This window comes from Hyaena hyaena, unplaced genomic scaffold (assembly GCF_003009895.1).
Source record: "Hyaena hyaena isolate Hyena2069 unplaced genomic scaffold, ASM300989v1 scaffold_557, whole genome shotgun sequence".
Taxonomy (NCBI): domain Eukaryota; kingdom Metazoa; phylum Chordata; class Mammalia; order Carnivora; family Hyaenidae; genus Hyaena; species Hyaena hyaena.
In genome coordinates, this window is record NW_024081190.1 from 1009809 (window position 1) to 1031982 (window position 22174).

General features: G+C 37.3%; 1 protein-coding gene across 6 annotated transcripts in view; it reads left to right on the plus strand.

The window, feature by feature from the left end:
* The window catches only part of TCF4 (transcription factor 4), a 350980-nt gene that overhangs the window by 203928 nt on the left and 124878 nt on the right, over positions 1-22174 (plus strand). The window lies entirely within an intron of this gene.

The following is a 22174-nucleotide window of genomic DNA, read 5'->3' on the forward strand; positions in this document are numbered from 1 at the left end:
TTATTTATTTAGAGAGAGAGTATGAGAGCAAGAATGAGAGAATGAGCACCTGAGAAAGTGGGGGCGGGGCAGAGAGAGCTGGTTGGAGAGAATCCCAAGCAAGGTGCAGAGCTGGAGCCTGACTCAGGGCTCGATCCCATGAACTGTGAGATCATGACCTGAGCCAAAATCAAGAGTCTAACGCTCAACTGACTGAGCCACCCATGTGCCCTTTAGGTTTTTTGTTTTTTTTTTTAAGGATTTTTTTTTTCCATTGCAATTTAATGGCTAACTGATGTATAGGAAAGGGGTTTTTTAATTTATTTTTATTTTTTTTTAAAATGTCGATCTATAAGCCATAGCATTACAGAACTTTCTGACTAGCTTCTGGTAGTTTTTGTTGTTGTTGAATAAGATTCTCTAGGAAGAAAATCATTGTTGGCAAATATTGACAATGTTGTCTAGTAGATTATCTTTCCAGTTTATTTCCCTTTCCTAGTATATTGGCAGAGACCTTCAGTGAACTGTTAAAAGAATAGTGGGAATACAGGTCAGCTTTCCCTTTTCTGACTTGGGCCCCACATCTTCTAGTGCTTTATCATTAAATAAATAGGCCTCTAGTAGATTAGGAAAACTTTCTTATGATCCATGACTCCTTAAGAAGAATGTGGTATGTGTGTGTGTGTGTGTGTGTGTGTGTGTGTGTGTGTGTGTGTATGTATATGAATTTAAAACTTGGGAATTATACTAAGAAATTCCTGATAAACCCTGGTTTGCCATTTGTATAAAATTTTGTATTTTATCTATTTTTGTAAATTATGTATGTTTATATTTAAAATTTTATATAAGCTGGGCCAAACAGGGCTTCATGTAAAATGGAAAACAGTTTATCCCAGAAATTTTGTGGCCAAAGTCAGCAGGCCCCATGTTATCCTGGGATTTTATTTCCCTGTTCTGTCTGGAGAGAATGTAGCCCGTCATTTTCTTTTTTGTGTTCCCTTTGCCTCGTTGACATCCCACCTTTATGATGCTTACGTCGAGTGCATCAGAAAATTTACCTAGTTCTTTCTGCACCATAAAATAGCTTATGTAGAACAAATTTTTGACATTTGGGAGAAAGTGCCTGGGGCTGGTTTTTTAGAACTAGATTTTTTACTAACTTTTCAATTTCAAATTCTGTGTGTCAGTTGTTACAGTATATATTGTCCTAGGAAACATTCATTTTTTCAGACCTTATAATTTATTGCATAAAATTATACATACATTTCTCTTGCAGTAAAGAAATTTTCTTTATCTATATCTAAGAGTTTTATTCAGATATAGTTGGCAATCTTGTTGACTTGTGTTTTCTCTTTTTCTTTCTCTCTTTTTCCTTCTCTCAGACTTGACAGAGGTTTGTCTTTTCTATGGTATTTTCAAAGAACTCTCTTTTGTTTTTATTGATAATCTACATTTTGTTTTGTTTTTATTTCATAGTTTTAAAAATGTTAATGATTCATTACTTTTTAGTAGCATTTGAACTTTTCCTGATTTTTTTCCCATTATATGTCTAGTTCATTTAATTTTTATTTGTTACGTTTTCTACTATGCAGGTTCAGGCTGTAATTTTTCATTTCATTACTACTTTGGTTGCATCTCATAGATGTCTGTATACACTGCTACCAATTGATTTTTATATTGTTTAAATATCAGTTTTAAATTCTTGGTTAGCCCAAGAGTTATTTAAAATCCAGTTTTATAATTTCTACTTCAATAAAATGTTTTTCATTGTGGTGGTGTAAGTATGGTTTCACTTTTAATTTTTTTGTTTTTCTGCACTTTGTGTGGGGAAGTGGCATGGATATTTCCTACTCGGGGGTGATTCAGTGAGATTTTTGTCTGTGGCTTTATCCACTATCGGTTTGTGAACATTCCATATGCATTGGAAAATGATGACTATTTTGTCTTCTCTATTCTAATATATTAATAGTGTCTTACTTATTTTCAGTCTACTTGCTTTAAATTTCTGAGATTTGTTCCTGTCTTCCACTTTGATTATGGATTTATCAATTTCTCATGTATTCATTTTTTAAAATATGCCTTCAGGCCCTATCCTAGACATTAGAGGTTCATGAATGTTTTATACTTTTGGTGGGCTAGAAGTTACATCAATATGAAATCTCTTTCTTTTTTCTTTTTATTAATTTTGGATTGGCTTTCAACAGATAGTACTGTTGCTATACACGCTTTTTTGTAAATTATATCTTACGTATATTTTATATCTTTTTATTTTTCATACTCTGTGTCTGTTTTACTCTTGGTGGTTTCTTATACACAATGTGAGAGCCTGTAACTGTATCTTAATTAAGAAATACAATATCAAAATAAACCCAACAAAATAAGATTACATGTATAGTCATTAAAATACCTTCCATGTTCTTTTTCTTGCCATGTTCATTTTTATATTTTCCAAGTTTTCTTGTTTAATTCCTTTCTTTTCTTGGCCTCATCATGTTGCTTTTATTTTATTTCTTTGTTCCTTTTTCCTTCTAATGTTATGAGAATTATACATTATGTTTTTCCTTCTAGAAGTTACTCTTTTTTAAAATTATTCTTTCGTTACAAACAATTGTTTTAATGTTTATTTACTTATGAGAGGGTGAGAGACAGACTGTGAGCAGAGGAGGGATAGTGAGAGAGGGAGACACAGAATCCGAAGCAGGCTCTGGGTTCTGAGCCTGATGCAGGGCCGAACTCACAAACTGGGAGATCATGACCTGAGCTGAAGTCGAACGCTTACCTGACTGAGCCACCCAGCTTCTCCTACTCTTACATTTTTAATGCACATATTTAAGGTTATGTTTTTCCAGTAAAGTCTAGAATTGGTTGGTATCTATATATTTTCTGAACAAGTTTGAATCTTTATAGTTTTTTAAATTTCTATTTTTTTTTTAAACTTAGAGTGAGTGGTGGTGGATGGACAAGGGAGAGGGAGAAGTGGGGGAGAGAGAGAGAGATGGAGAGAGACGGAGAGAGACGGAGAGAGACGGAGAGAGACTGAGAGACAGAGGGAGAGAGAATATCTAATAGGCTCCAGGCTCCACACTCAGCTTGGAGCCTGACACAGGGCTTAATCCTAAAACCCTGGGATCATGACCTGAGCTGAAATCAAGAGTCAGACACTCAACCAGCTGAGCCATCCAGGTGCCCTCCTTTTTTTTTTTTTTTTTTTTAATCTTAGCACTTCCTTTATTACCCAGTTTCTGCTTCTACTCATCTCCTTTACCTAACATGTTGAGATCAATAAACTTCCTATAGATTTTTCTTTTTTTATTGATTACATCAATAATCATGAAGATTCTACTCTAGGGTTTCTTTGCCACAACTTACTTCTTCTTGTGGACCATGCTATTTCTTTTTTGCTTATTTTTGTCCCTGTGTGGTTATACACCTTTATGCAATTCTTTGAGAAGTGTGAGGGTATAAATTTTTCAGATTTGTTTCATTTTCTCTATTGTATTTACTTTGACCAGCTTTTTTAATGCAGTTTGACTAGATATGATTTTAGATATGGGTTCTGGACTCACATGTTCTCTTTTTCCATGTCATTTTTGCCCTGACTTGTCCAGCCATTCTAAGTACAGAACTTCACTCACTCACTGATTAGTGTATCAGAACCCCCTCCAGCTCTGTTTATGTATTGACCCCAGATTTGGGCACCCTGGACTTAATCTTTTTCCTTGCAGTCTTCTAGCTTTGCTTATGATTCATTCTTTTTTTCATTATATAGACAATCCATCTACTTTTATCTTTCAAGAACAATTCAAACTTTTTAGTCCTTTGAAGGCACACTTTCTTATTTTTCAACATTTATTCGTATGTGTATCTCTTCTAAATCTATACATATTTACACACACACGCACACACACACGCATGCACGCACACAAACACACAGTGATTTATGAGGTGTGGTGCTGGAGAGAGAGTAGAAGCATATGTTCATCATCACAAGCCAGTCCCTACATAGAACTTAAAAATAATTATTGTGATAAAAAACACACTAAGGTAAAATTTACCATCCTAACTGTTTCAGTTGTACATAGTTACATAGGGACTGTTAGGTCACTAGACGTTGTTGGTCAACCAGTCCCTGTAACATTTTCACCTTGCAGGACTGAAACTCTACACCCATTGGACAAAAGCTCTTCATTCTCCCCCTTTCTTCGGCCTCTGGCAACCACCATTCAATGTGCACAAATTTGAATAATACACATTCCTCACATAAGTAGAATTATACTGTATTTGTCTTCTCTCACTTAGTGTAACGCCCTCAGGGTTCATCCATGTAGTAGCGTGTGTCAGAATTTTGCTCATTTTTAAAGCTGAAAAATAATCTGTTGTATGTACATGTCATATTTTATTTACCTGTTCCTACATCGATAAGCACTTGGCTGCTTCCACCTCTTGATATTGTGCTGCTCTGAACAAAGATATGCCTACATAGAATTTTATGCATTCTAAATGCTTTTAAATACAGTAAAGAAGGGGACACTGATCTTATCCTCATTTTGTGAGTCAGAAAACTAAGGAGTTATTCATTTATTCTTTCATTCATGTATCCATTGTTAAGCCCAGTTGTTAAATATGCATTGACTATCTGCTATACGGAAGTAGTACTACGTGCCAACAGCACAAAGACCTCAACTTCTAGGACCTTCCAGTTGAAAGTGGAGGCAGGTGGGTCACAACATGGACTTGAAGCCATAATTTCAGCCTCGGATGGTTTTCTGCATCATGCATACTAGAGGCACGTGCTGGGTACAGGGGACATGAGGAAAGGCATCGCTGTATGAGACTGACAGTTGAAGAGAGACTTCCCAACTAGAGTACTGCCATTTATTAAAATTCATATTGTAAACGTAGGCACAGATTGACTGCTATGCTCCTACCATCTAGTGCAGCTCCTGGCCTCTGATTGGCATTTAACCAGAATGAATGAAAAAAGAAAGTTCATTTGACTGTCACCGTGGCACTCCTTTTACATGAATATATTGTCCCAGGGACTCTGTACGACAGGTGTTCCATGAGTATCATTTAGATACTGGGTTAGTTATCTCCTTTCCACAAATGAAGAGACTGTAGTTGGGGAAGTGCTGTCACTTGTCTAAGAAGACTTGGACCTGGTCCCTCTTCCTTACCCTAAAGGCAAGACCCTTCATGGTCCTTTGGCTGCTCTGTCCAGGTTATTTTGGCCTTTGTTTTCAAACTGTTTCTTGCCCTCTGAACATCTTATTCCTACCAACACAGGGTACCCAAAACTCATGAAGGAAATATAAATTTCTGCCCCTTGGAAGAGGCATTAAAAAGCATGAAGCAGTCAAAATGGAGGGTAAAGACAAAACCTCAGAAGTAATACCAAAATGGCTGGTTACACCATATGAGTAAGACTGGACACTGCCTTTCTGTGCGGCTCCTTCAGTTGGATTCTCAATACTTATTCAGGTTTGAATCAGGACAGGTTAATGTCACTTAAAATATTTCAATTCAGTACAAAGATGATAAGAAAGGAAACATTCCCAAACAAGCATAGAGAATATTACAAAACAATCTCAAATTATTTGTAAAAGAAAACACATTTTGCAATGTAGCGCTTACATACTTTCATTCCTTCTCGACCCTCTCTGTTCTGTGTTCATTATTTCCCTACCTAGTAACTGGCCCTTAATTACTATTCCCTTTGCTCGATTCACAACTTTTAGTTGAGCTTCTTGTTCTGCAAATTGTTATATTTTTTTCTTATGCAGTAATACTATTTTATCCCTTTCTGTACACACTGACATGTAATTAGATCTCTGAGCTCTGAGGTTTGCTTGACAGTTGTCATTTGCACTGCTTGCACATTCAGTGTCCTAAAACCTGCGGGAAAATGATTTGCGTGGTGATTGGCCTACTCTGAATTAGGACTTCCTAAGGTGTCAGCTGAGGCTCTTGGCAGTTTTGCTCAGTTGATGAAATTTTCCTCTTATAACTTGAAGTTGGGATTGGGGGTCAGAATGTGCTCGATCTAGGTGAGCTGCTCCTTGAGTGAGGAGCACCCCACCCCTGAAGCCCCGTTCTCAGGTCACAGGATAACCAGGATGGGACCTGAGTTCAGTGTGGGAAGCAGTAGCTTCCCTTGGATCTACTGCAGGATGCATTAAAAAAGCAAACAAACAAATAAACAAAACTGTGATGTTCTAAAAGCTACAAACGCACAGCTCTTTTCTCTTGGAGAACGACAGGTTGGTGGTTGAGCAGTAGCCAAGTACCCCAGTTTAGTGAATGGCTGAAGTTTGACTTTTATGAACACTTAATAAATACATTTTAATTTATGTTGGCTACAAAAATTCCAGCTGCTGCTATTGTGTCTCCCATACTTTTCTTTTTACCTTAATGCCAAAATTAGAGTATTTAAAGTTTTAAAATTTCATGTGAGCAGGTGTGAGGGCAATATGGATTCAGAGGGAGAGTTTATGGTTGGTTGTTGGGTGTGTTTGCTGGGAATGTGTATTTCTTTGTGAAGGCTGTGGCTTGCTGCCTGAATGTTCACGGAGTTCAGTCACCCGCCTCTGGCTTGCAAAGGAACGGAGCATCACGGCACAGGGCAGAGGGACAAATTTATGAACCGGTTCTCAGATCAGGTGGGACTTCTAGTTCTTTCTCTGACCATCTGCTTGACCTTTACTCTAGTGTCTCCAAAGAATTTGACTCTATGCCAGTTTTAAAAATTCTGTGACTCTCAGTCAGGGATTGAATATAAATCTTAGAGGAGTCTGCAGCTTTTTACCCACTGCTGGTGTTCAGAAGGTACTCTGAGTCTGTTTCCTTCCTTGAGTTTAAAAATATGTAGAATCTGTTTTATTGACATGTTAAACTTTTGGAACTGTTTTATTATGGAAATTTTCAAATACACACAAGAAATAGAGGAAATTGCAAAATGCTCTGCCATGTATCCATCATCCAGTTTCAACAGATGTCATCATTTTCCTAATTTTTTTATTTAGCATCCCTTTTACTTTATGTTTCTGAAATATTGTAAAGCAAGTCCAAGATAGCATATTATTTCACCTATAAATATTTCAGGAGAATCTCTCGCAAATAGACCCCCTCCTTTGCTTTCATAGCCACAATGCCAGTATTACAGCTAGCAAAACTATCAATAATCCTTTACTAGCATACTGAGATTTTCCCCAGTTGCCTTGCAAATGTCTTTTTACAGTTGGCATGTTTGAATCAGAATCCAAACAAACCAAACATGTTGTATTTGACTATCATGCCTCTTAAGTCTTTTAAAAATCTATAACTTTCTCCATCCCTCCCCTCTTTAATATTATACCTGGATCATTTTTCCTGTATAATGTCCTAAAATCTTGATGTGGCTAATTGCTTCCTTGTGGTGTCATTCAACGTGTTATTCTATTCTCCCTGTTTCCTATAACCTGATAGTTGGATTTAAAGGTTTTGTAAGAACGCTGTTCCATTTTTTTGTGCGGATTATATTGTATACATCATTTTGTTTCACATCAAGAGGTAGATAATAACAGATAAGGTCTGATTCTGTTTTCATGATACTTAGATTGATCGGTGAGTTCACGCTCCACCATTCTGCTCCTCCTATCATGAATTTGCCCATCCTCTGCCACCTGTCCGTTTTGGTACTATTGATGATTATTTCATTGGGGGTTACAAAATACTCAAGAAAAATTAATTTAATGAAGTTTCTTCTCTTTATTAAATCTCATCTGGAGTGTAATGATCTATAATTCATCCACTTGGCATATTTTTATAGCTTCTCATTGTATTTTATTTTCTTTCTTCTGACTAAACGTATAGGTTGCCTTGCAAATCTCTGTGTTTCTAGCCTGCCCTACTAATTTGTTTATTTGTTCATGTTTTCTTACATATCCATAGATGAAACTTTCTATGTTGTTGTACAGTGACTTATCCTCAGTGCTTAGAAGAGTCCTTGGAACATGATCATGATATTTATTATATCATGTATATAATATATATAAATATATATATAAATAAATATAAATATGTACCTACGTAAATGTACACAATTGTACACACACACACACACACACACACACACTCACTGCTGTTCTGCCCCAGGTTCTCCTGACAGTTTTAGAACTGTATGCTGAAAAGCTTTAGAGAAACTTGGCTTTGAATATGGAACACCTACTTCAGAGCAAAGGTCGCAGTGCGTCCTGCAGGAAGTGAATCTTCGTTTCTACTACATGAGTGAAACCTGAAGAGTTGAATTCTTATTTTGGGTAAATAAAACTTTCTTCAAATAGCAGTGAAAATTAAGCAGTTATGTAGGGTACAAATGAAAACAACCAAAAATGTCCATAGATAGGATTAGTAGTTCTGAAAATGAGAATGTTTACCCTTTGGCAAACAATGATGTTTGTGATCTACTAGGAGACCTATTAAGTATGAATACACCAGGCACGTTCAAAGATATGTGCTGAACTTGAGCTGCCTAAGTGTGAATATTCTAAGGGAATTGAAAGCTGATTTGACTTTAAATAGGTTAGGTGTTGACAGTGTCCCCAGAAGTAATTAAAAGATGACTGTTCTAGGAAATTTTCTTTCAAACCATGCCTTAAGCATTTTATTGGAAAAGAACTTTTATAGGTGATAATTTCTTAGTCAGAACCCTCGCAACCATACATGTTCCAGAATTCAGGAATTCTTTGCATTTTAGGAAGTTACTATGGTGCATGTAACATGTCCTGTGTAACCCCGTCATGTACTGTGTTACATGTATTGTGTACTGGACACAGCACCCTGCAAGGAGGAAGATGACCATTCCGTAGCAAGCTCAGGAGAAGTCACACCCAGTAGGAGGAAAACAAGATGATAGCTGTCCCCGCCTCAGTTCAGGTCAGGTTTGTCACAAAGCTTTAGAAAGGGTACAGAGCTTTTGGGGAAATCAGAATTGAGGGCGAGGGGCTGTGGACCTGTCCAGGGACAGAATAAATAAATAAATAAATAAATAAATAAATAAATAAATGTCCATCCTTGCGGGAAGAACAAAAGCCAAATAGCAAGTAAAGCAAATATCACTGTTAAGGGGGGCGCCTGGGTGGCTTAGTCGGTTGAGAGTCCGACTTTCGCTTGGGTCATGATCTCGCGGTTCGTGGGTTCGAGCCCCGCGTCGGGCTCTGTGCTGGCTGCCAGCTCGGAGCCTGGAGCCTGTTTCGGAGTCTGTGACTCCTCTCTCTGACCCTCTCCTGCTCATGCTGTCTCTCTCTCTCTCTCCTAGAAAAAAAAAAAATTAAAAAAAAATATCACTTTTAAGGGATTTTAAGCCCATTGTATAAATGATTTGCTTCTTTCCGTTTACATAAGGTTTAGAAATCTAAAACCAAGAAGGCTTTTGTCCATGGCTAATTTTTTTTTAAATAATTTTGAAAAATAGTACCTCCCATCTAAAAAAGCTTAGACATTGCACCTGTCTGTGTCTCTAAGCCCATGTATTTGAAAGACTGATGGGCTCTCTGTGAAGGGTCTGCTGTGGTGTGGGGGGCAGTCTGGTTTTGGTGCATGAGAAAAGCAGCACATCACTGTGCTTGGCTGCTGTGCTTTGTGGAGTGGATTATTACAGTGCTGAGTTGTTCTGACTCCTCAGCAGTGCCCTTAACATAGCACTTGGGTAGGAGATTATTCAGGGAAATGAAGTAAGGAGGCTACAGCAGTGGGAAAGGCTACATATTTGCTAAGTGCCGCTCTCTTCTGTATATTTTCACAATGAGTATTAGTAAATCATAAATAATTACATATTTGACATGTGGAAACTAAAAAGAAAATCAGATTACCTTTCATTTAAAAAAATTGGCCGAGTGGTCTTGTCCCTTTTACTTTGCCATTGAAAGGTTTGTTTTTAGTATTTTTCTCTAGAAAGTTCTCAAATATCTGATAAATCCCTGTGACAGCTTTCACCTGGGCTGTGCGTGCACAAATAGAATCAGATTATTCTTTATCTTGCTATAAAAAAAGTTCAAGAAATACTTCTGAAATGAAGATAGCCTTCATTCTTCCTTGCCTACTCTGTAAAATTATCTTGCAGAACTCTACCCCATGAAGTCATTCAAGATTATTACTTATTTTTTTTAAAAAAAGAGTATTACTTATTATAAATGCAAGCAATGGAATTTGCCAAAATAAGAAATATTCTTATAAAACATCATGATTTGACTAAGCAGTTATGGAGGAATTGTTAGAAAATTGTTAAATCTGTGGATACTTTTCAGAATATTTGATCATATCCTATAGGGGCTCCATTTTTAAAACATGTTTTTTTCTTTAAAAGTGAATTGATCACATCATTTCGTACATATTCAATTTATTTAACAAAATTCTTGCTAGGATTTTCCAAATTTTCATAAACACAAAGTTGCCATGAACATCTTTGCACATAGATTTTTATACACTTGTTCAAGTTTATTCTTTGCTTAAAATTCTAAAATTGAAAATTCAAAGTCATGTGCTTTTAAAAATTTGCTGTACATTTTATTTATTTAAGTTTATTTATTCATTTTGAGAGAGAGAGAGAGTTTGTGCATAAGTGGGGCAGGAGTGGAGGGAGAAAGAATTCCAAGTGGGCTCTGTGCACTGTCAGCATGGAGCCCCACACAGAGCTCAGTCTCACCAACTGTGAGTTCATGACCTGAGCCAAAATCAAGATTTGGACACTTCACTGACTGAGCCACCCAGGTACCCTTTTTGCTGTACATTTTAAATTTCCTTCCAGAGGGTTTTTTACCAGTTTATATTCTTATTAGCTGTATATAAAAGTGAACTTCCTCTCTGTCAGCTGAAAATTTCTTATTGTCACTTATCAAATGCCTTTTCATATATTTACTGGCAAATTTCAAATTTATTCTTTCTAAAAAGGAATGGTTCATGATTTTTTATTGCAATGAAAAGAGCTTTTTATTTATTGAGGGTATTTATCTTTCGTTTGAATTATTTATTGCAAGGATTTTCTGAAGTCTTTTGTTGCATGCATAATGTTCCAAAAAGCAATTATGTAGTCATAGGTTTTAATATGTTTCTTTAATTTTTCTGTCTCATGTTATAGACAAAGGTCTTCTCTATTTTAAAATTTTAAAAAATCTGCTTATATGTATCTTCTTGCCTTTATATTTTAACCATTTTATTACATTTTTATGTAAAGTGTGAAACAAAGACTTGCGTACTGTTTTTTTCAAATAGTGAACAAACTTCTGGTACTATTTATTGAATAATTTCTTGTTTCCTTAATGATTATTAAATGATTAATCATAAATCTCTTTATACATACTTCCATTGCTATGTCTGTCCCTTCTGGCAACAGTACTAAATTGTTTTAATTTACTTTGTTTAAAATATGTATATGTACACACATATGTATATGTGTATGTAGTAGGTTTTCTCAGTTTCTTTGTAAAAATTTTCTTAGCTATAATTATCATGTATTTAGTTTTCCAGATAAAATTTTGAATCATTTCAGGATTCCATGTTCTGTCTGTCCCCACCCATTTTTTCCTATTTGGCATTTTGTTTGGATTGGCATTCAAAGTCTAACTTAATTTTGAATCACCAGATTAATTTTATGCAAGTTACTTTTCTGCAAAATATTTGTGTGAAAAGATTAAAGTAACCACTTCCTTTAGAAATTGATATATGAGAGTATTTTGGTGTTTTGGAAGTGTTTGTGCTGCTGAATCTGAATCTGTTCATGATTTTTGTTAAACTGTCTTGTGAACTAGTTCAGAGAGTCAGTGTCATATGCTGAATATCTAAATATATTTATAATGAGGAATTTGAGAAAATATAATAAAATATATGCCTGTCCTACATCCTTGGGGAGAAAATAGAGTATAGATGGATATAAATGCTCTACAGTTACTATTAGGAAAGCTAAAAATCGTAATCCTTTCCTAGCTCTATAAAGCCAGTTAATTGCTTATTGTTAGAATATCGTCTTGCCCGTAAAGATTGAAGGCTGCTTATAAAACGTATGTGAATATTGAGTAAACTGAAGGATTGAAGACTGGTTAGTTTACTTACAGAAGATTCGATAGAGTAAGTGAGTTCTGAATGGAATTTCAAAAAAGGGGGCAGGTCACTGTGCAGGTCGAGGCTGGAGCTCTGAAGTTGGCAGTGGCTGGAGATGATGGGAGAGAAGGCTGTGGGAGGAGGCCACACACCATGTGATTCTCCTTGTACTTAAGCTAAGCTGTGGGGACGATATGGGTGACGAGGTTCTGTGTCCCCAGTGCCTAGAACAGTGGCTGGTTCACAGTAAGTGCTCAGTGCACAGTAAATGCCAAATATTTGCAAAAGGAAAGAGAAGCCTAAAAGGTCAACCAGAGCTAAGTTGTCTGTGAGCTGGGTTTTAGGGGGCGGTGAGTGTTTGCAAACTGGGATGGGTTTTCTGCTGAGAGAACAGAGGCAGTTCAGGGCTTAAAAAGCCTAAGTTCTAACAGCAATATATGAACATTCTGGGTGGGCCCAGGGTGACAGGGAGAGTAAAGGGTGAAGACAGCATCCATAAAACTTTACGGCATTTCCACCATGGCAAAATATTGAACTTTGGAGATGTGTCCTAAAAAACACTATATCTTCATCTTAGAAAATGGTCAGCAAACTATGGCCTGGAGCCAAATCTGGCCCACAGCCATCCTTATAAATAAAGTTTTATTGGAATACAGCCTCACCTGTTCATTTATGTATTATGCATGGCTGATTTAGTGCTACAATAGCAGAGTTGGGTAGTTGAAAGGGAGACCATATGGCTGGCAAAGACTAAAATGTTTACTGGCCCTTTAAGAAAATATTTAATGACCTTTATCTTAGAACAATGTTCTTAGTATTTAGCGGTGGCATTCTGGAAGAGTTGACCGAATTAGAAAAGTTGAGACAAATTGGTGCGTGAATAGCCTAAGAAAGTTTAGGTCATATCCCTTCCTGTGAAGACACATGACAAACATTTTTATCCTGTGGAAGCTCAGTTCTTGAGTTGTTGCCTTGATTATGTTATTTCCATCTCCAGTCCACTATGGCCCATTCCACTAAGCTGCATTGAGTACCTACTACCTTTTGATTCTGTCTGACCCAACATGTTGTCCATAGTTAAGAAATTGGGATTCCAGTGCAAAATATGATGTCAAGACCTCTTCAAAACTCTCCACAACCCATCCCTTTTCCTTACTGCATCTTCGATCCTCTCTCTCTCTCTCTCTCTTGCAGTGTCTTTTCTATTGGAGGTGTGTGGTATCCCGGAATCTGTTGCCCCCAGGTAGTGCCTGAAGTACCCAAGCTGGGTGAACGATAAAACATTTAAAAACATATTCAGGGCAGTCCAGCCATTTTTCAACCAAATGTCAGCCATTATATGTGCATTTAGACAAACATACAACTAATTTCTTCGCAGACTTTACAAATTCTGACTCTTCTAATATATTTTAAAGGGCTGTAAGAATAATTAGGGAGCAGCAGAAGTCTTGTGCGAAAGATGTGTCTTTCACATATTAAGGATTAAACTTCAGTGGTTTTTTGTTTTGTTTTGTTTTGTTTTTAATGAAGCATTCAGGAGGTGGTGTTTTGCAAGAACACTTCAGAGGCAGAGGAGAGCTAAGGGCAAGACTGAATATACAGGTGTAGGAGTTTTATGTCTGCCGGGAGAGAGATGGGAACCTTATCTTCCTGACAGTAACCACTAAAATCATGTAGACATAGTTAGCAATCAGTTTATGAATTAATAAATCTAGTTGGCATTTATTGAAAATATACTGTGTACCAGGCCTACTGTGCTAGATACCACGAATACAGAGGTGATTGAGGCTCACTTTCTGCTCTTGAGGAATGCCCAGACTAGCAGAAATTGGATGCCTGAACACTTACCATATAAGATGAGAAACGTTACAGCAGATGAATGTTTTCAGATGAAGTGGAAGGAAAAGTCTAGGGGGAAGTGGGCTGAAATGGGAGAAGACTGGGGCGGGGGGGGGCAGGGAGAAATAGCAACAAAATAGGAAAAAAATGGAATTTGAACTTCACCGGAGGAGACAATTGACTGCACTGTAGAAATCGAGGTCTGAAATGAATGGCAAGATTAAATAGGCAATGGGGATTAAGGAGTGCACTTGTGATGAGCACAGAGTGATGTCTGGGTGGGCCGAATTACTATACTGTACACCTGAAACTAGTATTACACTGCATGTTAACTCACTGGAATGAAAATAGAAACTTAACAAAATAAAGACCAGTTAAAAAAAAAAAAAAAGGAATGACAAGGGGCTGGGTAGAACAAGAGCAAGGGCAGTGGAAATTTCAGACTAGAGAAGTGAGATTTCCATTGTTCAAGAGGCCTTGTTGATCGTCTAACCTGGCCTCGGCCTCGTCCTGTTACAAACGTGTGTAATATATGTGCATATTACTAACAGCCGATAATCTATCATGTTATATTCTGGCTTACATAATGATGTTACATAATATATTGTATTAATTTATACTAATCTATAGTAAGATATTTTATGTATACCACGTGTATATCAGTGTTCCTTCTCAACTAACAAGGGCTGAGTAAGTGATAGAAACTTTGCTAAGCACTTTATATTATCTAGGTTGATTCTTGAAATGGGTAGGTTTAATAATACTATTCTCCCACACAAGGAACCTCAAGGTTACAGATTTAGGCAGATTGTCCAGGGTTATCTAAGGGATAAGTGGTACTCACACCCAGGTCTGTCCTCCCCTACTGAGTTAGAGGCTCCTCTGGAGTAAATCTGAGCGATGAACTTTTGGTGTTAAAAATGAACTAAAGAGAAACAGATTGACTTCTCCTAATGGTCAGAGTGAGGGCAAGAAAAACCAAGTGCACACAGTGGAGGAAGGACAAGGATAGGCTTTGAAGTCGAACGTAACTGTATTGTCTTCCTGGTTGTATTACTTGCCAGCCACATGTCTGTTTGGTCAGGCCATGTTCCCCCTCTGAATGTCCCCGTGTACACAGTGGGGGTTGTATCTTCTGCCTTGTTAGCACGGGAAGGATCTGCAGCCATGCTTGGCTCTTAACAGACACTCAGGTATAATAGCCGCTACTATAATCCCTATTACCCTTATCACTACTCTTATTTCTTAATCCCCCTTCTCCTCCCCCTCCTCCCCCTCCCCCTCCCCCTTTACTATCACTACTATTGCTACTATTATTATTATCAGCAGTAACAGTAATTGAAATTACTAATGGAATACATCTGTGCTAGAACAAAAGCTTAAAAACACCATGCCGAATAGTGTTAAGTCCTTGATTTGATTAATAGCAGTAGTTCTGCGTTCATTTCAATATCTAGTGAGCATTTGCCATGGCAGATCTCTATGCTAGGCACAATAGGGAGTTAAAACATGAGGAAGCCATTCTCCCTTTTAACTCGCATAGAAATTCATTTGACCTTCATGGCCACATATCCCTGATAAGCCATGTATTCAAGAGAGAGCACTTTGGGAGCAAACTCTCAATGCACATCAAAAGCAGACCCACTTGAAGGATGGGGCCGTGCACAGCTTTGCAAGGATAGTCAGAACTTAAAAGAATTTCACGATGATTTGAAGATTCCATTGTGTGTTTGCTGCTTCTCCAGGTAAGCTCAGTTTCCTCATGTCATGTGGTAGGCTCGTTACCTTACTTACAAGTTCAGATCGTTACCAGGAGACTTCATTTTAGTAAATCTTACACGTTGGCCATTAGACTTTGAGAACCTCTGTGAGGTGCTGGGTAAGCAGACAAATGAGACCCTAGATCCTGTCCTCCACGAGGACACTCTCAACATAAAAATGTTTTTATAAATCCTGACTGGAGAGGAAGTCATTACAACAACCTTGAAATGGAATCTTCCCCACCCAATACGAAGAAGACTGACGTGTGGCATTTTGATATTTTTTATTTTACTAAAATAGCAACCTGGACAAATATACTTTTCAGCACATTTATTATAGGCACATGTTTATATTTATAGGAGAAGTGATGCTAATTCCCTGGTATGTTAACAGGTCTTATTCAAATTGTTCTATTTTTACTTTGGAACAAAATTGCTAAAGAGAAACATTTTAAGGCAAGTAGTGATTATAGCACACTTATCAAATTATATATTAAATAAACTTCCTGAACTGAGAAGGAGCATAAACTGAAAAGAAGGCAGTTATCTTGAATTCTATATTGTTTATATAAGATTTCTTCAAATCCATTTTTATTGTAGGTTTCCTGATTGCTTTCCTGTTTTCTTTTGCTAAATGTCTACCTTCTCACTAACAAGTAAAACTCCTCTTTTTAATCTGTAATAGATGACTTGGGATTCTAGAATGGATTTTCAGAAACCACCGAAAAACCTCCTCACTTTATTGTATACAGTAAATAATGTATTTTTCTTTTAATTTGAGAGGTAGTCATATAGGGAAATGCATAAATCTCGCCAACCCCTGAGCAGCTGTAATTTCCACACCAAAATGCATGAGTTTTTTACTTGACTATTACTCTGCTATACATTAAGTAATAGTTACCATGGCAACCTTTGCATCACATTATAACATTTAAATATAAGGTGTTGTGTTTCTTTATAGGGAAAGACAATGCACTTGAATTTTTAAGGTTTGGTGAAATATAATCACTATGAAAATAAATAACTTTGTTCAAGGTCAGATTAATTCTTTGAGGGTTATGCATATTCTAAAAACTGTGAAGTGTGTTCATTTATTTTTTGTGATGTCATGGGGCAATACAGATTTTTAAAAAATTATTCTTGATAAATATCTCATACTATTCATTAAGTGCCTGTAGTTGGCCTTGGGAGGAGAAAAACAAAGTTGAACCTGTTTAAGGTTTTTGTCAGTGGCTAATGCAGTAGGAAGAATTTGAATTTATTTAGCATCACAGTAATGGATAAAATTTTATCAAATGCTTTTCTTAGTTTTGCAGACCAAGTTGTGCACTATTCAGTATGACTAGTTTCGGTCTCATGTATAGTTGAATTAACAGTAGCAGTTCGCTCACGCTTGCGAAAGCAAAATTAAATGAGCCATTGAAGTAATCCTTGTGGCAGTTCCGGAAAAATGGCCACTTAAGCTGAAATTATCAAGATTGATTGTTGGCCACTTTCTTCATTCAATATGGATCAAAACTAGCCATTTCTTGTTGCCAGCGTAGTTCTAGGCCATGAGGCTGTCATCACCATTTATGTGGACCCCAATATTTGACTGTTTTCAATTTTTTTATAACGACTTCTCAAAATTATTATCTCAGTGTATATTTTCTGAGATAGAAGACCTCGTTGCCAGTCAGTCGTTCACAACTTTGGAGGAATTGTTTAAATAGTCCTCAGTGGCTTGTAATAAGGGCCATGAACTGGAGGAATATAGGTAGACAGTAGCTGTGTGTTGGATGTCAGCTTGCAGGACATTTTACATATGTTGTTTCATCTTCTCCTGATAACCCTGTGTTAGAGCTTTCATTCTCTCTCTTTTATTTTTTTAATGTTTTTTATTTATTTTTGAGAGAGAGAGAGAAAGAGAGGCAGCATGAGCAGGGGATGGTCAGAGAGAGAGGGAGACACAGAATCTGAAGCAGGCTCCAGGCTCTGAGCTGGCTGTCAGCACAGAGCCTGACCCGGGGCTCGAACCCACAAACCATGAGATCATGACCTTAGCCGAAGCTGGACGCTCCACCAACTGAGCCACCCAAGCGGCCCTCATTATTCCCTTTTTACAGAGAAGGAAAGTAGGGTTTAGAGCAGTTATACAACTAACCCCTAGTCATGATGTTTGTATGCTTCTCAGCTAGGGTGCCTTCTGATCTGTTTGACCTCTAAGCCCTCCCTCTTTCCTTAAGAGGTTTGGATTTTTTTCCAAGATTATTTATTTAATTTGAGAGAGAAAGAGAAAGAGCAAGGGAGGGGCAGAGAGAGAGGCTGAGAGAGAGAATCCCAAGCAGATTCGTACTGTCAGCATGGATGCCGACGTGAGGCTTGATCTCATGACCTTCAGATAGTAACCTGAGCTGAAATCAAGAGTTAACCTCTTAACCCACAGAACCTACGCAGGCACCTCAAGAGGTTTGGTTTCTGACTTGTTACAACGTACACGGTACGTTCAGAGTAGAAATAAAGAGCATTGACCAAAAGTCCCTAAAAGAAAAATCTTTGCTAAATGATAATTTCGATCATTTACATTTCTCTGCAGCACGAAGACAATCTGTTAAGTCCCTTATTGTGAAAGTTATCCTTGCCATCTTATCCTTCTAACTTTCCAGGGTTCTCTTTCGCCTGAAACCGAGCATCAGACAGAACTCAGAATAAACTGTGAAGGTGCATTCCTGGACCTTCTGGTCTCGGAAGTAGAGAATGTCCAAAGACTGACCTTCAGTTGTAAGTTTTGAAGTTCAGAAGTGGACACAGGTGGAAATACTGTGTTCTTCGTTGCCCTTCGCAGTGAGATATGTTCTGGGTTGCGGAGTAAGTGCCAACAGCAGCAAAATTATCGCCCCCTCCTGCTACTAGAGTAAGTCAGCAATGGCCCTTCTGTGGTCAAAATGGCAAATTCAGCAGTAGCTATTCGACAGGGATTTGCAAAAACTTCCCCATGGCTGTTAGGAATCTTATTCAGCAGTGTCTTTGAAAACCTGATTCTGTGCACAATTCACTATGGAGAAATGACCTCCATTGCGATTTTTTTTAAATGTGTTTTAAACAAATATAATTGGTAATTTTGCTCAGTGTGTATTTTGCACTTAGTACGGCACAGTCTATTAGGTACCCATACAAATATCCAGCATTCATAAGTTTTATAGTGGTTCAGAATTTTATTTTCATACTCACGTAAAGCCTTCCCAAATTCCTGGCTTTATAGAGTCAGTTCGCCATACAAAGCCACTATACATCACTTAGGTTTGTGATGAAAGAATGGAATTGCAGCTGTGTGAGTACTAGAATACCCAAACATGAATTAGACTCACAAGCATTTGGCAATAGTTCAGAAAAGGAGCTTAATCTGGTTTCATCTGAGACTGCTTTTCTCTGTTCTACAACATCCCCCCAAGATGTTGTGTCTGATATCGGATCACAACGTAACGAGAGTGACGCAAAATCCGAGAAAGCGCTAAGAACCCTGGGGCCCATTTGCTCCCCCCCCCGAGATGATTTTTTTCTCCTACTTCTTCTTTTCTCTTTCTCTCTCCCTCCCAGATTCCAACTCTGAAATTCAAGGTCATTCACCTATTAGATGAATTAATTATAAGCCAAAAAGCAGCATTCATCGTACTCTGATCTCACTCATATCTATAATTAAGGGTAAATATAATCTTCCTTTTTAGAAATGTACCACCCACCCATTACATTTAAAGTGCTGACTGAAAGGAAATAATAGTTCAGAGCAAGATGATTTTAGTTTAACAAGAAAAAAGTTGATAATTTAAGCTTGAAGCAGTTAGTTCTATTTTTGATTACCATTCAGTTATAAATCTAATTTGAGATATATGCTGCTTTTCTGTTACTCAAGTTTAATTCATAGTTTGCATAAGCAAAGTTCAGCGGTTGATCAAGGATATTAGAAAGCGCCCCCCTCCCCAAAGGAATCAGGGCAGTGTTGAGAATGTGTTAGACCCAGACCCAGATCTGATGTAAAACAAACAAACAAAAAATGCAATGGAAAAAGGACCCTCACAGAATGCTGCATTTGGCATTTGAGTGGCTCTGACGGGGAACAGCTTCCTGCTGAAGAATCAGTTGTAGGGGTGTGGACCCCAAAATATTTAAGCCCACTTGACAAAGTCATCAAATACATATATTATATTTGGTTAGGGTATTTTAAGGCTTAAAATTGTTTGTCTTTGGAAGAAAGTAAGGACTGAATAAGGGGAAGGGCTCGTCTCCTCACATTGCAGACAGTTAAAGAAAATGCTAAACTATGGGTTTAAGATTTACAGGTTAGCTCTGAGAGATGCCACATCTCGCTTCCAGTGTTTCCTGGCAGACCCGGGCAACTCTCGCCTGGGACCCAGCACAACCGCAGAGCGTGAGCTTGCACAAAGTGAACAACCTGAAACCTTTGTAATCTTGTTTCAGGCAAAGATGAATTTGCCCAGTTTTGAAAATAGACTTTAGCTTTCAAACTTAACTTTTCAATTCAATATTAATTTGTGGGCCCACGTGTGTGTGTACATGCAGGCATCCATTTTGTGCCATAGTCAATTTACCTTATTAAATTGAACCCCGTTAACTTTCTAAGTTCATAAACTCAGGTTTTTTAGCCAGTGGAAAAATTTTTTTAAATCTTTCTCATTGCTAAAGAGAGTTAAGTGTGTGACGTAAAGGCCAAACAATAGTAAATGGTTATTGTTCATTTTACAAGTATACTCTAAAATAAGAACACAATATTTTTATCTTAATTTTCCCTAGGGGGGTGATTAGGGCCCCCTTAAGTGTGAGGAAATGCTTATTTTTGTTGCTTTAGAAGAATGATTCTATTGTCTGAGAGAAAAAGAAAAAGGAACAAACAGGTCTAAAAAGAAAGAAACAGGAATGTGCTTTGTTTAAAAAAAAAAAAAAGGATCAGCATGAGCCACTAAATGTAAGTGCTATCTGGTCTTAGTTCTGTTCACTATCCACAGTACATGTGGCTGCACATGGAAGTGTAGGGGCCTGGTTTATTTACAACTGGCCCGTGAAACGATTTTCTTTTACATGAACAACAGTAAGGTCAGCCACAGCCAGTCAGCGATCTTCTAGTTATCATTTTATATTTTTCACAGCTCTGTTGTGAAGGCTGCTAAAACACAGTACAGCAAGCTTGTTTGTTTTTATGTTGACCTCTTGAATGCATCTACTTTCTTAGGAGTGGAAACCTTTGTCAACAGCACCAACAGGAATTAAGCAGTGGTTAAGCTCATTAGGAAGACAAGCGGGCATTTCAACATATCTGTTCAGTCCTTGTTTGAGGAGTTTGTGTTATTTTAGAAAGAGAAAAATGAAGACAGAGGAGTAATGTCTGCCTAAGATACAAAGTTATCAATAATGTCTCCTTCAGGCTCCTCTTTTTTTTCATGAAAGGGAGGCTTATTTGTAAATTTACCAGACTGTGAGGAGGCTGTGATTTAAATCATTCACAGCTTTATTGATGGAAATTTCAAAGAAAACTTGAGCTTTAAATGTAGATTTTGTTAGTAAGATTTACCAAGAGTGAAATTGCAGGTTGAGATTCTAAAATTGTTGAACGCCACTTGTAAAATGATAAAGAAATCATGTGATGTTGTGCTGGTTATAGATGTTATTCCTGGTTTAGAGAAAACTATTCCAAGGAGCTCTGTATTTTAGTTTGTCATTGGGTAGCCCTTTGATACCCTAAGTTCGGAAGAGGCAGTAATTGAGCATGTGGATGTCAGATTTTTGATCTGGTAAATGACCTGGTTTTATCTGGTGTTTCTGTGGCAGATATGAAGAAACTCACAATGAGTTTTTGCTCAAAATGAGCTTCAAAACTAAAATCTCATCCTGAAAGTTTTACTTGAAAGTAATGTTGATTATGTATCCCTTGGAAAAGTCTTAAACTGGAAACGGTGAAGGCAAACTTGTCAGTAGCTGATTAGTCCTTTATATATTACTCATCCAGCACTCACAAAAAAAAAAAAAAATCCCTTGGAAGAGAGAGGTTCTCTTTATGATATTTCGCTATATGGCACTGGAAAGGGGAGGTTTGAATTTTTGATTTTCCAGCTTATGGGTCATATTTGACCAACTGCTTTCACTAGAAGACATGCCACTTTGTTGAGCTATTTAGGAATCAAAAAGACTGTCTTAATTTAAAACAAGGACTCTTTGTTTTAGTTGGTGACTGCCTTGTGAAATTTTTCAGTTCTCAGCGGGTTAACCAGGGAACAGGGGCAGAGTCATAATTGGCCTATTTAGAGTATTTTGCATGTGAATAGTGTGTTAGTGAAGCATCCCTAAGTCTGTTGTGAGTGACATGGTGATTAGAATTTAGATTAGGGAAAACACATTCTGTACTTTATCAAGGACAGTAATTAGTTCAGTCAGTAAAAGTTGATTACAAGTAACGATAAAGTTAGATTTTTAGTACTTAATTTTAAAATTTCTTTATTAAATAGTAAATTTGTTCTTAATATAAATGGTAGCAT